The 13398-nt window shown below is 42.4% G+C and overlaps 1 non-coding gene across 1 annotated transcript; it reads left to right on the plus strand.

Annotated features, from left to right (window-relative positions):
- Positions 1-8828: 8828 nt before the first annotated feature.
- Positions 8829-8933, plus strand: LOC134938811 (U6 spliceosomal RNA). The gene has a single exon (XR_010181274.1). It is a non-coding gene; the product is annotated as a U6 spliceosomal RNA (small nuclear RNA).
- The last annotated feature ends 4465 nt before the right edge of the window (positions 8934-13398 follow it).

Raw genomic sequence — 13398 nt, forward strand, 5'->3', positions numbered from 1 at the left:
AGCCAGTTTGTGCAAGGAGAGATTAATTGCTTCTTTTTTGGTGGGGGTCCAAACCAACCCGTCATTTCAGTCACAGTCGTGTGGCAGACCCTGTCACTGAAATGATGGGTTGGTTAAAGTGTGCATGTCCTATTTATACAACATAAGGGTGGGTGGGAGGGCCCAAGGACAATTCCATCTTGCACCTCTTTTTTCTTTCATTTTTCTTTGCGTCATGTGCTGTTTGGGGAGTAGTTTTTGGAAGGGCCATCCTGCGTGACACTGCAGTGCCACTCCTAGATGGGCCAGGTGTTTGTGTCGGCCACTTGGGTCGCTTATCTTAGTCACACAGCTACCTCATTGCGCATCTTTTTTTTCTTCTTTGCGTCATGTGCTGTTTGGGGAGTAGTTTTTTGAAGGGCCATCCTGCGTGACACTGCAGTGCCACTCCTAGATGGGCCAGGTGTTTGTGTCGGCCACTGGGGTCGCTTAGCTTAGTCACACAGCTACCTCATTGCGTCTCTTTTTTTCTTTGCGTCATGTGCTGTTTGGGGGGTGTTTTTTGGAAGGGCCATCCTGCGTGACACTGCAGTGCCACTCCTAGATGGGCCAGGTGTTTGTGTCGGCCACTAGGGTCGCTTATCTTAGTCACACAGCTACCTCTTTGCGCATCTTTTTTTTCTTCTTTGCGTCATGTGCTGTTTGGGGAGTAGTTTTTTGAAGGGCCATCCTGCGTGACACTGCAGTGCCACTCCTAGATGGGCCAGGTGTTTGTGTCGGCCACTAGGGTCGCTTAGCTTAGTCACACAGCTACCTCATTGCGCCTCTTTTTTTCTTTGCATCATGTGCTGTTTGGGGGGTGTTTTTTGGAAGGGCCATCCTGCGTGACACTGCAGTGCCACTCCTAGATGGGCCAGGTGTTTGTGTCGGCCACTAGGGTCGCTTAGCTTACTCACACAGCTACCTCATTGCGCCTATTTTTTTTCTTCTTTGCGTCATGTGCTGTTTGGGGAGTAGTTTTTTGAAGGGCCATCCTGCGTGACACTGCAGTGCCACTCCTAGATGGGCCAGGTGTTTGTGTCGGCCACTTGGGTCGCTGAGCTTAGTCATCCAGCGACCTCGGTGCAAATTTTAGGACTAAAAATAATATTGTGAGGTGTGAGGTGTTCAGAATAGACTGAAAATGAGTGGAAATTATGGTTATTGAGGTTAATAATACTTTGGGATCAAAATGACCCCCAAATTCTATGATTTAAGCTGTTTTTTAGGGTTTTTTGAAAAAAACACCCGAATCCAAAACACACCCGAATCCGACAAAAAAAATTCGGTGAGGTTTTGCCAAAACGCGTTCGAACCCAAAACACGGCCGCGGAACCGAACCCAAAACCAAAACACAAAACCCGAAAAATTTCCGGTGCTCATCACTACATAATAATAGACATATATAGTAGTGTCCACATTATAATAGAAATATATAGTAATGCCCCATAATAACAGACATATATAGTAGTGTCCAGGGGCGTAGCCAGAACTCTGTGGGCCCCATAGCAACATTTTGAAGGGGCCCCTGTCCCAATGTTTCTAGAGGGACTTCTCTCCACAACAGTCGTTAATTTTATGCCCCATAATAGTGTCCTAATTTGTTTTATGAACCATAGTAGTGTCTTAGTTTTAATGTTATGCCCCATAGTAGTGCCTATGGTAATGTTATGCCTCATAACAGTGCACTAGTTTGATGAACCCTAGTTCACATTATGTGACATTGTAGGGCTGCCAGTACACATTATGCAACACAGTACCGCAATTCACATGATGACATATAGGCCCTCATTCCGAGTTGATCTCTCACTAGCTACTTTTTGCAGCCGTGCAAATGCATAGTCGCTGCCCACGGGGGAGTGTATTTTTGCTTTGCAAGTGTGCGATCACATGTGCAGCCGAGCGGTACAAAAAAGTTTTTTGCAGTTTCTGAGTAGTCTGAACTTACCCAGCCCTTGCGATCACTTCAGCCTGTCCAGTCCCGGAATTGACGTCAGACACCCGCCCTGCAAATGCCTGGACATGCCTGCGTTTTCCCTACCACTCCCAGAAAACGGTCAATTGACACCCATAAACGCCCTCTTCCTGTCAATCTCCTTGCAATCGGTTGTGCGAATGGATTCTTTGCTATAAGCATTGCACAGCAACAATGCTGTTTGTACTCGTAAGACATGCGTGCGCATTGCGGTGCATACACATGCGCAGTTTTGCTGTTTTTTTAACTGATTGCTGCTCTGTGAAAATCGTCAGTGAGCGATCAACTTGGAATGACCCCCATAGTGTCTCCAGTTTGTATTATGCCACATTGCAGTGCCCCCAGTTCATATTATGCCACACTATATAGTGCTTCCACTTCATATTGTGCCACATTACAGTGCCCCAGTTCATATTATGTAACATTATAATGCCCCCAGTTCATTTTATACCACATTACAATAAGAAGATCCAGGGCATAATTAGATATATTGTAGGCCCCAAGGCAAAAGTTTGTAAGGACCCCTATGTTTCTACTAGAGATGTGCGGTTTGGTTCTCTAGAAATCTGAACCCGCCCAAATTCTGTGGATTAAAAACCTGGTTTGGATCTCCTGAGGAAATCCGATCTGAACAGAGTCCTGGTTCGTATCTTCCTACAGTTCAGAAATCAAATTTGAAATCTGAATTTTGGGTTTTGGAATGCAAACATTATATGATTTTTAGCTGTTTTTATCCATTTTAAAGAAATCCAAAACCCCAAATTTGGATTTTAAATCTGAATTCCAAATCAAAACACTTGAGGGTGGATTTGCAAAACCAAAACACGACAATTGAATTAGAACCAAAACCAAAACAGACTCCATGTACATCTCTAAAAATTATATAACACATGTATCTTTGACAGGAAAGGTGGGCCCCTTTCAGCTCTGGGCCCCATAGCAGCTGCACTCCCTGCACCTATGGTAGCTATGCCCTTGGTAGTGTCACACATTACAATATAAATATATAGTAATGCCCCATAATAATAGAAATATATAGTAGTGTCCACATTACAATAGAAATATATAGTAATGCCCCTATAATAATAGATATATATGGTAGTGTCCCACATTATAATAGAAATATAAATATATATATATATATATATATATATATATATATATATATAGTAATGCCCCATAATAACAGACATATATAGTAGTGTCCCACATTACAATAGAAATATATAGTAATGCCCCATAATGATAGAAATATATAGTAGTGTCCACATTACAATAGAAATATATAGTAATCTCCCATAATAATAGAAATATATAGTAGTGTCCCACATTACAATAGAAATATATAGTAATGCCCCCAATAATAAACATATATAGTAGTGTCCCACATTACAATAGAAATATATAGTAATGCCCCAATAATAGACATATATAGTAGTGTCCCACATTACAATAGAAATATATAGTAATGCCCCATAATAATAAAAATATATAGTAGTGTCCACATTACTATAAAAATATATAGTAATGCCCCATAATAATAGACATATATAGTAGTGTCCACATTATAATAGAAATATATAGTAATGCCCCATAATAATAGAAATATATGGTAGTGTCCACATTACAATAGAAATATATAGTAATGCCCTATAATAATTGAAATATATAGTAGTGTCCACATTACAATAGAAATATATAGTAATCCCCCATAATAATAGAAATATATAGTAGTGTCCCACATTATAACAGAAATATATAGTAATGCCCCCAATAACAGATATGTATAGTAGTGTTTCGCATTACAATAGAAATATATAGTGATGCCCCATAATAATAGAAATATATAGTAGTGTGCACATTACAATAGAAATGTATAGTAATGCCCCATAATAATAGAAATATATAGTAGTGTCCACATTACAACAGAAATATATAGTAATCCCCCATAATAATAGAAATATATAGTAGTGTCCCACATTACAATAGAAATATATAGTAATGCCCCCAATAACAGACATATATAGTAGTGTCTCACATTACAATAGAAATATATAGTAATGCCCCCAATAATAGACATATATAGTAGTGTCCCACATTACAATAGAAATATATAGTAATGCCCCCATAATAATAGACATATATAGTAGTGTCCCACATTACAATAGAAATATATAGTAATGCCCCATAATAATAGAAATATATAGTAGTGTCCCATAATAATAGAAATGTATAGTAACACCCCTATAATAATAGAAATATATCATAGTGTCCCATAATAATAGAAATATATAGAAATGTCCCTATAGTAATAGAAATATTTAGTAATGTCCCATAATAATAGAAATATATAGTAATGCCCCATAATAATAGACATATATAATAGTGTCCAGATTACAATAGAAATATATAGTAATGCCCCATTATAATAGAAATATATAGTAGTGTCCACAATACAATCGAAATATATAGTAATGCCCCCATAATAATAGAAATATATAGTAATGCCTCATAATAATAGAAATATATAGTAATCCCCCCATAATAGTAGAAATATATAGTAATGCCCCTATAATAATAGAAATATATAGTAATTTCCCCATAATAATAGAAATATATAGTAATGCCCCTATAATAATAGACATATATAGTAGTGTCCACATTATATAAAAAAATGATTGACCCCACATAGTGAAGCCAGAGACATGTCCAGCAGCCCAGCCTGTGAAGAACCAAAGCCGCTCAGTTCTGATGCGTCACTTGAGCCAAGTGAAGGGAAACAGCTGGACACTGCGGGAAAAGGCACCCAGCCCAGTCCCCAGCCTCCACTCTTCATGCCAGCAGCAGCCGTTAGGAGAGGAAGTGTGATGTGATCTCATGACGTCACCGTCGCTCTCCCTGTAGCCATGACAAAGTGGAAGGCACCATCATGCTGCGGAACACCATGGTCTTGTTGCTCGGCAGCGCATTATAACTGCAGTCGGTAATGGCAGTCACAGGTTCAAAGTGTGCAGTGGTTGGTACTGCGTACCTGCTGCCAAACTCTTAAGGGTACTCCGTACCCGATCGTACCTGCATACTTGCACCACTGGATTTTTATCAATTCAGCAATCTAAGCCTTTGCTAACAGTTATATTTTTTAACTAAAGGGGGGTACACACATAGCGATTTTTGCTTAATTTCTAAGCAATCTGACCAGATTGCTTAGAAATGAAGCACCCATCGCTCCGTGTGTATCAGGGACGTGCAGTCAGGGGAGGCAGGGGAGGCAGTGCCTCCCCTGCCATTAGTGATTCCGTTAATGATTAAAATAATATAAAGAAGATACTTATGACACATTCTGTGTCATAAGTATCTGCTTCATAGTATTTAAAGCAATTTGGCTTGTACATTGACTTTGGGAGGCACCGATAGTGGTGCCTCCAGCAGTCAATGGCACAGGGGACAAAGCGGGGGGCGGGGCCATGCTGCGGGCTGAAGAAGCTCGTATGAAATCAATGAAGAAGCGGCACCATTAGAAGTGCCGCTGTGATACAGGGGCGTGCTTTCACCCATGAAAGCACGCCCCTGTCAGTGAGGAGAGATGTGATTGGCAAGCGGCTCCGTCACTGGAGCCGCTGTCAATCATCACAGGGTGGTTGCGGGGCGGGCATATGCGGAGGCGGTGCGGGCATAGTGGCGGTCAGGCCGAACAGTGTCACCTCACCTCACTGTGTAATCAGTTAATTGAGTGCGCTGTGGCCAGCGGCAGCTGTTGGGAGAGACGCTCAGTACATCAGAGACCCCCGGCTGCGACCACCAAACCCCCCCCCCCACCCGTGCGGCCGCGACCACCCACCCCCTTTTAAGCCGCTCCCGCGGCACTGTGCGCTCGTCATGCCGGCACAGTGGAAGGCTGACTCACTAGCCTTGGCTTGCCTGCACCACATATATAGTGTGATCTGTGATGTCAGGACGTGTGACATCACTGGAGCGCCACCCCGGCACCCATGCGTCCCGAACTGAAGGAAGCCATACAGAACAGTGACAGCAGCACCTGAGGTGAGGAGAGTCCTGCTGGCTGCTGATCCACTGTGATGATATGGTACTATGATTCACATGGCTACTCACACATCTATATATATATATATATATATATATATATATACACTAGCTCACAGCCGCCCACCGATCACCACCTTCAGCCGCCCACCACCCGCTGCTCACCGCCGCCAGCCGCTCACCGCCTCCAGCCACCCACCGCTCACCGCCGCCAGCCACCCACCGCCATCTGCAACAAATGTCAGTCACCGTCAGCGGGACCTCACCGCCGCTGCCCATGGGTGCCTCCGGTGACCACAGTCAGGTAATGTTCCACTGCTGTCACCCTCTCTCCCTGTCGTTACTGTCTCTGTCCCTACTGTCACTCTCTCTCCCTGCTGTGACTCTTGTCACTCTCTCCCTGCTGTCACTCTCGTCACTCTGTCCCTGCTGTCACTCTCGTCACTCTTTCCCTGCTGTCACTCTCGTCACTCTCTCTCCCTGTCGTTACTCTCTCCCTGATGTCACTGTCGTAACTCTCTCTCTCCCTGTCGTCACTCTCTCTCCCTGTCGTTACTCTCTCTCTCTCTCTCCTTGTTGTCACTCTGGCTGTCCCTGGTGTCACAATTTCAGCTCATTAAGTGTGCTAGAATGTGAATGTCGGCTCATTCAGTGTGCTACAATGTGAATTTCGGCTCAGTCAGTGTGCAACAATGTGAATTTCGGCTCAGTCAGTGTGCTACAATGTGAGTTTCGGCTCAGTCAGTGTGCTACAATGTGAATTTCGGCTCAGTCAGTGTGCAACTATGTGAATTTCGGCTCAGTCAGTGTGCTACAATGTGAATTTCGGCTTATTAAGTGTGGTATAATGTGAATGTCAGCTCACTCAGTGTGCTACAATGTGAATTTCGGCTCACTCAGTGTGCTACAATGTGAATTTCGGCTCAGTCAGTGTGCTACAATGTGAATTTCGGCTTATTAAGTGTGGTATAATGTGAATGTCAGCACACTCAGTGTGCTACAATGTGAATTTCGGCTCATTCAGTGTGCAATAATGTGAATGTCAGCTCACTCAGTGTGCTACAATGTGAATTTCGGCTCACTCAGTGTGCTACAATGTGAATTTCGGCTCATTCAGTGTGCTACAATGTGAATTTCGGCTCATTCAGTGTGCTAGAATGTGAATGTCGGCTCATTCAGTGTGCTAGAATGTGAATGTCGGCTCATTCAGTGTGCTACAAGGTGTATTTCGGCTCATTCAGTGTGCTAGAATGTGAATGTCGGCTCATTCAGTGTGCTACAAGGTGTATTTCGGCTCATTCAGTGTGCTAGAATGTGAATGTCGGCTCATTCAGTGTGCTACAAGGTGTATTTCGGCTCATTCAGTGTGCTAGAATGTGAATGTCGGCTCATTCAGTGTGCTACAAGGTGTATTTCGGCTCATTCAGTGTGCTACAATGTGACTTTCGGCTCATTCAGTGTGCTAGAATGTGAATTTCGGCTCATTCAGTGTGCTACAATGTGAATTTCGGCTCATTCAGTGTGCTACAATGTGAATTTCGGCTCATTCAGTGTGCTACAATGTGAATTTCGGCTCATTCAGTGTGCTACAATGTGAATTTTGGCTCATTCAGTGTGCTACAATGTGAATTTTGGCTCATTCAGTGTGCTATAATGTGAATGTCGGCTCATTCAGTGTGCTATAATGTGAATGTCGGCTCATTCGGTGTGCTACAATGTGAATTTCGGATCATTCAGTGTGCTATAATGTGAATGTCGGCTCATTCAGTGTGCTACAAGGTGAATTTCGGATCATTCAGTGTTGTACAATTGAATTTCGGCTCACTCTGTGTGCTATAATGTGTGTATACACACACATATACATATATATATATATATATTATATAATATATATATATATATATATATATATAAAATATGTGCCTCCCCAGCCAATGACCTCACCGCACGTCACTGGTGTGTATGCCCCATAGTGATAGCAATGTGTGGCCCCGCATGTCGCTATCACCGGTTCTAGATATGCCTGCATGCAGTCACAATCTAGTCAGATCACTCACTTCACCGCTGGGCAAAGTGAGAAGCCCCCCACCCCCCCACCCCCACCCTCGCTCAGCACACATTGCGCTGTGTGCTGAGCAGGGGGAGAGATGTGTGCTGAGCGGTCTGTGATAGAACTCTCAGCACACATCTCCCCTTAAGATGTTTAATAGAATCTTACAGTAGTCAATGAAAAACTTCTAAAACGATTTTCTGATTAAGACAAGTTGTTATTATATATAAGGAAAGGTAGTGTGACTCATTCTCCTGTAACATAAGCCAAACCATGTCTTCAGGTATCATCCCACTATAGCAAAGATTTTTAAACTTATACATCTCGTGGCACACTGAACAAGATTTAAATATTGCCAAGGCACACTCAAATAATAGTGATTCATGGTGCACTTGCGTGTCCTAGGATATCATGTTACAGCATCTCCATATGTAACGCCTGAGCCACATCTGAGAAAGCCAGAAGAGCCCATCACTGCCCGGGCCCAAAATTAGAACTGGCTCTGCAACCACTAAACCCACCAGTATTAATCATTCCAGGGCCTCAGTAGCGGCAAAACTCTGACGGGCCTGGCTGTGTTTCTATAGCGGCACACCTGGAGACTGCTCAGGGCACACTAGTGTGCCATGGCACAGTGGTTGAAAAACACTGCACTATGGAGAGGGCTATTTATTTTTAATTCTTCATTCTCACAATACAGTGGGTATGTGCAAAAAACTGTTGCTAGTTTTAGGCTGATAAATTTAGCTTTTGGCAGCATATTTACTAAAATTGGAATAATACAGAGAAGATTAGCATGGCTCCTGCGCAAGGATTCACACGCATATTTGTGAAACGTTCCATATTTTATGGGTGGTGTAATGATTAGTATTACTGCCTCACAGCACTGAGGTAATTGTTTTAATTCCCACCATGATCCTAACTGTGTGGAGTTTGTATTTTCTACCCATGCTTGCGTAGGTTTACTACGAGTACTCTGAATTCCTCCTACAATCCAAAAATATACTGGTGGGTAAATTTGCTTCTGACAAAAATTAACCGTAGTGTGTGTACATGAGTTTAGGGTTGACTACAGATGTGTCACTTACATCTAGCCTCCTTTCACGTTAAACAGCCCTTCTATGGATACAAATAGGATGCACAGGCAGCTTTTGCTGATTAAAATGATATGTGGCATGCCTATATTCTGTGTGCGACCATGGCTGTATCTGTATACGAAATGCTACGTTACAGTGGTTTCCTAGTTTTTTTTCTAGTGTTTTCCTAGAAGAGCATTTCATATGCAGATACAGGTGCAATTGCAAATAGAATATACTGAAGGCATGCCACATTTCATTTTAATCAGCATGCTTGTGCATCAAAACAGACACCGGACACTATAAGATTTGCACAGGACCTGTCAGCTTACTTACGCCAGGCATCTCCGGCTGTGTGGCGCGTTGAAGTAAGATCTGTGAGGAAACATCTTTAGATGGGCCAAGTGTTTCTTATCTTCCATCAAATTCTATGTTTCTATGTTTAAGTTGACAGTGATTTTTCCATTCAGGGAAATAACTAGAAATTACCTGTATTTATGTATCAGCAGTATGTACTAATAGCCTAACGCAGAAGAATTCACAGATCAGAACGGCGCATGCGTATGCACCGCAATGCGCAGGCACGTCGCACGGGTACAAAGCAGATCGTTGCTGTGCAATGGATTGTACAAAGAATCCATTCGCACGGGTAATCGCAAGGAGATTGACAGGAAGAAGGCGTTTGTGGGTGTCAACTGACCATTTTCTGGGAGTGGTTGGAAAAACGCAGGCATGTCCAAGCGTTTGCAGGGCGGGTGTCTGACGTCAATTCCTTGACCAGACAGGCTGAAGTGATCGCAGCGGCTGAGTAAGTTCTGGGCAACTCAGAAACTGCACATAACTTTTTTGTAGCGCTCGGCTGCACATGCGATCGCACACTTGTAAAGCAAAAATACACTCCCCTATGGACGGCGACTATCTGCTTGCAGCAGTTCAAAAAAACCCCAGCGATCAATCAGGTCTGAATGCAGTGCAGGTGGGGCAGATATAACATGTGCAGAGGGCCTAATTCAGACCTGATCGCTCGCTAGGGGTTTTTTGCACTGCTGCAAGCAAATAGTCGCCGTCCGTAGGGGAGTGTATTTTTGCTTTACAAGTGTGCGATTGCATGTGCAGCCGAGCAATACAAAAAAGTTTTGTGCAGTTTCTGAGTTGCCCAGAACTTACTCAGCTGCTGCGATCACTTCAATCTGTCCGATCCCGGTTAATATGAACATACCGTATTTCATGAGTATATTACACAGGGGACAGTATTGCAGTTATTTGTACTTAGGTTAAAAGTTACATGGGTGTAAATTACATGTTCCCTGGGTTAATTGATAAGCAAGCCAGTCATAAGGGACTAGGCCATGACATCACTATGAAGTGGGGGGAGCTGATAAAAAGTATGGCAGCCTTTTGTTCTACTGTATGTCAGACTTGGGGGATCAATTTTAAGTTGAAGTCTGGACCTGCAGTTTCATGCCGTGCATCCTGCCCTAAAAAACAAGTAATTCTGTGTAAGTTTTCCTTTTTATTTTGAAATTGCACATGCTTGTCTATATAATCTGTAATCCTTTTTATTTATAGAATTTCAGTAGATAAGTTTTATCATTTATTTTGCAAATAAAGTGTTCCTTTATTAGTTTATATCATATATGCTCCAGAAGGGTGTAGTAGCGTATGTCGGCGGCCGGGCTCCTGGCGGCCAGAATACCTGCGCCGGAATCCCGACCGCTGACATACCGACAGCTGGGTGTGCGCAAATGAGCTACACGCACCACGCTATCTATTCTCCTCCAGGGGTATCTTGGACCCCCAAGAGGGAGAAAAGGTGTCGGTATGCTGGCTGTCGGGATTCCGGTGCCAGTATACTGTGCGCCGGGATCCCGTCAGCCGGCAAACTGAAGACCACCCCTCCAGAACCCAGTCTCTGAGGAAGCTATTAAATTGCTAAGGTTAAGCTACAACTATTATTTATTGCTGGAATCAGGAGGAGACCAACTAACTGAGTGGTAATTTGTGTCGCTGGAGCCTGCAGAATTGTGATAGAATGTTCAGGGACCTGTGGCCTTTCCATGTATTTTCCAAGGGTGGTGATAATAAAGACACATGTATGATATAATGGGCAGATGATAGAATATTCAATGTGAGTATTATATTAGTCTCTGCCCTTATTACATCAGGTCTTGGGGATCTGCACAATCTCAGTCTTGATGCTAGTTTAGTACAAATTAGGGTAATGCAGTAATTGGCTCTGACCATAGTAAGACTCTAGGATACCTACTGGGGTCCCTTACAATATCATTTATCATCCTCCATGCTGACACATTAAAGTGAATGACGTAAGCTCATCCTTTGTCACATGAAAGTAATTATGCTGAACACCGCATACACATTTTTTTGAGGTTAAATGTTCTTATGTGACAGAGGATACGTGTTCCATATTCTCTTCAAGTTTTGAATAATTTAAGAGCTTAGTGATTCACTCTAGTGATTTTTGAGCTGCAGCAATGCTGGCATTTATAGTACCCCTTGCAGCCTTAAGGGGAAAAACAGGACTAAATGTTGCATAATCGGTTAAGTACAAGGGTGGTCATTCCGAGTTGTTCGCTCGCTAGCTGCGTTTAGCATTGCACACGCTAGGCCGCCGCCCCCTGGAAGTGTATCTTAGCTTAGCAGAATAGTGAACGAAAGATTAGCAGAACTGCTACTAAATAATTCCTTGCCGTTTCTGAGTAGCTCCAGACCTACTCGTAGATTGCGATCACCTCAGTCCGTTTAGTTCCTGGTTTGACGTCACAAACACGCCCTGCGTTCGGCCAGCCACTCCCCTGTTTCTCCGGCCACTCCTGCTTTTTTACCTGGCACGCCTGCGTTTTTTAGCACACTCCCTGAAAACGGCCAGTTTCCGCCCAGAAACACCCACTTCCTGTCAATCATACTACGATCACTCGAGCAATGAAAAAACGTTGCTGGAGCTTGTGCAAATCTCCAAAGTTTTGTGTTAAATTACTGAACGCATGCGCGCTGCGTACCATGCGCATGCGCATTTTCCACCTAATCGCTCCTTTGTGAAAAACGACAACGAGCGAACAACTCGGAATGACCACCAAGGTCAGATCTATAAATATATTTAATACCCATGTTTACTGTATATTTCACCACACGAACAATCATAATAATGAAATATTAGTGAAACCTGGCTCTGTTTGTACAAAATGTCCCTTCACAACCTTCACAAAGAGCAGAGAACAGTTTATACAGTATATTTCTGAAAACAGATGGAGAAGCAGATAGGACAACTTGCCAAAACCAACAACAAACAAGAGACTGTTGACTATGGCATGGGTCACTACATATTTCCTGAGCAAATCAATAACATTAAAAGACAATGAAACATGATTTCCCAAGAGAAATATAGTCTGCTTGTGAATCATAAAATGCCAGTATATGAGGCTTTTGTGTGTTTAGTCTACAAATAGGTATCAAAGCTGTATCTTTAAACCCATAATAAATAAACTCGTTTTCTCAATTGCTTTTAATCTACTATTTATTTTTCTGATTGTGTTTTTATTATGGTTGTTAAACACAGACACACCTACAATGCAAATTTAGTATGTGTCTTAAGTATAATTAAACAGCTTTTTTGTATTTGCTTTTTAGAAACTAACAAAAAAGAAATGGACTTAACACAGGAAACATTGGCTGCTGCTAATTGGATAATTATTTGCTAATAATTGAGAATACATTTAAATTTAATTACAGCAAAAACTTGTTGTTGTTATTATTATTATTATTATTATTATTATTTTATAATTAAAGAAAAATAATTTTTACATTTGAATGTCCATAGGCAAGGTAACATTGGTGCTTGTGCCTACAGTACTACTACCCCTACCAAAGTGTGTGTGGGGGGGGGGGGTTAAATGAAATAGGAGGATTTAAATTTTGAAGAAAAAAAATATATATTAAACTACAGTTTATAAAGAAATGAGCAGAATTTGGTGAAACTCTGATTTCCGGGTGTAACAAGAAAGACAGGATGGGTTTTTCCCCATATAGGGCCTAATTCAGCATGGATCGCAAAAGCAAAATCTTTCTCTGATGGGCAAAACCATGGGGGTGATTCAGATCTGATCGCTGGGCTGCTAATTTTGCTGTACTGTGTTCAGATAGTCGTCGCCTCCTAGGGGAAGTGTATATTTGCAAGTGTGTAAGTTGCTAAAATCCACTTTGTGCAGTCTCTGCGCAGCACA

The sequence above is a fragment of the Pseudophryne corroboree genome, chromosome 6 (genome assembly GCF_028390025.1).
Source record: "Pseudophryne corroboree isolate aPseCor3 chromosome 6, aPseCor3.hap2, whole genome shotgun sequence".
In the NCBI taxonomy this organism is placed as follows: Eukaryota; Metazoa; Chordata; class Amphibia; order Anura; family Myobatrachidae; genus Pseudophryne; species Pseudophryne corroboree.